The following is a 2,531-nucleotide window of genomic DNA, read 5'->3' as shown; positions in this document are numbered from 1 at the left end:
TTTTTATTAGATTGTACAAGTCATTAAGTGTTGAAGTATTGAAACTCTGCTGAGTTTTCACCATCAATGTCACATTCCTCCATTCTTTTCGTAAGCCCATGATGAACGTCAAATTGAACTCCATGGTTGTTCGAGTAATTCCATGGCGAATATATTTGTAGATTAATTCATTCAAACGATCATAGTAATCTTCTATCGATTCACCATCCTTCTATTTGAATTCTTTCAATTCAATCAAACAGTGTTTAACTAAATTGATCTTAGTCTTTTCGCTTCTTTGAAATTTTCTTTGAGATTGTTCCAGATGTCTTTTGCAGTTGTACAACTTACACAACAGGAGGCAATGCACCACGTAATTCTCTCATACATCTTTTCTCAAGTTTCTTCAGCCTATCAGATTGATCAGTAACACTTGAAGTCATAGATGAAGATCCAATTGCTTGAACATTAGGTGCAGGAGTACCATTTCTAGTAATACATCACCAGAGCTCCTCATCCATCCCGTTTAAGTAGTCTTGCATGAGATCAACCCACTGATCATAGTATTCAAGTATGAGCATAGGAATCTTAGTTGAAGATCCTAGCAGATGAGAATAGGATGTCATTGAGTTCAGGTTGAAATTAGCCATGAAAGTACGGATGAGTTTTTCAGAAAAACTTAAAGTTTTTGAAAACAAATAGATGAAACGATTAGAGATTTCAAACAGAACACTCGATTCAACAAAATCAGTTGCAGAATCGAATCACAACTGTAGATCAATAACGATTTTAAAAACAAAAGGTGCATAAATTTTTGAATCTAGAAATTCATTCAAAACCTTTTGATTCAGAATGAAAATCAGATCATAAAGATATGATTCTTGCTCTGATACCAATTGATGAAGTATTGAATCGAGTAATGAACGTAGAATCAGAGTAACGATAATTAAGAACACCGAGAGTAAATAAGATCTGGTTTCAGCTCAATTACGCTTCAAGATTACAAAGAGTGAATAGACAAGACAGACTCCCAAAAACTCTTATATAACTCTAAGTAACTCCCCTATTTATAGGAGAACAATAAATCATACAAAAAATTACAAAGGAGTAGACATTCAGTTTCGACATAAACTGCCTTTGTAAAATAACATTACAATTTCGACATCTTACAACCTAACTTCGACCTTAACAACAATGTGTCGGTAAATGATTTTTTTTTCATGAGATTAAATACTAATGTGACCGATATTCGATATATAGTAAAAAAGTTTGAGGAATATTATGGAGGTGAAGAAGTTTCTTTAAGTCGTTCTAATACGATTCATGAAAATCATGTTATCTATAAATCAATTTGGAGACTTCAGAAGCATGCCCGTCGAAGAGGTTAAGGGGCATCTTAAGAAAACCCATGAAGAGAGACTTAGAGGGTATGGAGAACGAGAAGAAGGGCTTTCTCTATTTTTCATGCATATCGAGTGGGTATCTTGAAAGAAGCATATCGATAAGGGAAGCCTGCCAAACACATCGACAAACACTTCAAGGTAAGTGAAGGATATACATGAAGATGTCAAGGTCGTGGAGGATATGAAGGACTAGGTGAAGGTTGTGGTCGTGACTGAGAATGTGGTCGGGAGTTCAATGCAATATAGATTAACCATACCCCCCTAAGGATAAAAAAAAATTCTTGTGAAAAATTGGTCATTATGCATCAGAGGGACCAAATAAAAATCAAGGTGAGGAAGTAAATCTGACTCAAACCAATGACGAAGAAGAGACCACTTTGATGGTGGCAATATCACAAGAAGGCATACCCGGTAATATATCTTTAGAAGAAAAGATGTGCCTTAGAGTTCTTACCTCAGTGTAAAGTTGAGTCGAGTCCGAGGTATGGTATCTTGAAAAGGGTGCTAGCAACCACATGATGGGAGAAAAATCTATGTTTCATAAAATAGATGTGAAGGTGACGGGTCGCACTCGGTTGAAAGATGGGTAAAAGATTGACACTGAAGGAAAAGGTTTGATCTTATTTGATTGTAAAAGCAGAGAACAAAAGTTACTTAACAAGGTATATCACATTCATATACTTAAAAATAATATCATAAGTCTTAGGTAACTAACCAAAGATAGGTATCCAGTTGAAATGGATGATTATATTTTACGAGTATTTCACAACAATAACATGCTATATTTAAAAGCAAAGAGATAATCTAACAGACTAAGATGTTTTAAGGACATAAAGACCAATATGTTTGTTATCAATCTGTGATGATCCCAGTTGGTTGAGGCATGCAAGATTTCAACGTTTCAATTTTTATGCCTTGAAAGATTTTAGTGTTTGGCACATGTAAAAGTTTTAGGCCTGTGTCTAAAGAAGTTAGATGAACGAAATGAGAAAATAGCTTATCTTAGGGGTAAAGAAGGTGAAAGGGACATCAATTTTTCATGTTGGATTGAGGTGTCTAAACTTATAACAAAATTTGTATAAACTTTCAAATAGAAGAAAAGTATTTTTTGAGTTGCCCTCTAACCATAAATAGCTAGAAATGATATTA

This window comes from Lactuca serriola, chromosome 5, assembly GCF_051521515.1.
Source record: "Lactuca serriola cultivar US96UC23 chromosome 5, Lser_US96UC23_V15, whole genome shotgun sequence".
NCBI classification, from domain to species: Eukaryota; Viridiplantae; Streptophyta; class Magnoliopsida; order Asterales; family Asteraceae; genus Lactuca; species Lactuca serriola.
The sequence above is the reverse complement of the archived record's forward strand: the minus strand, read 5'-3'. Positions refer to the sequence as shown.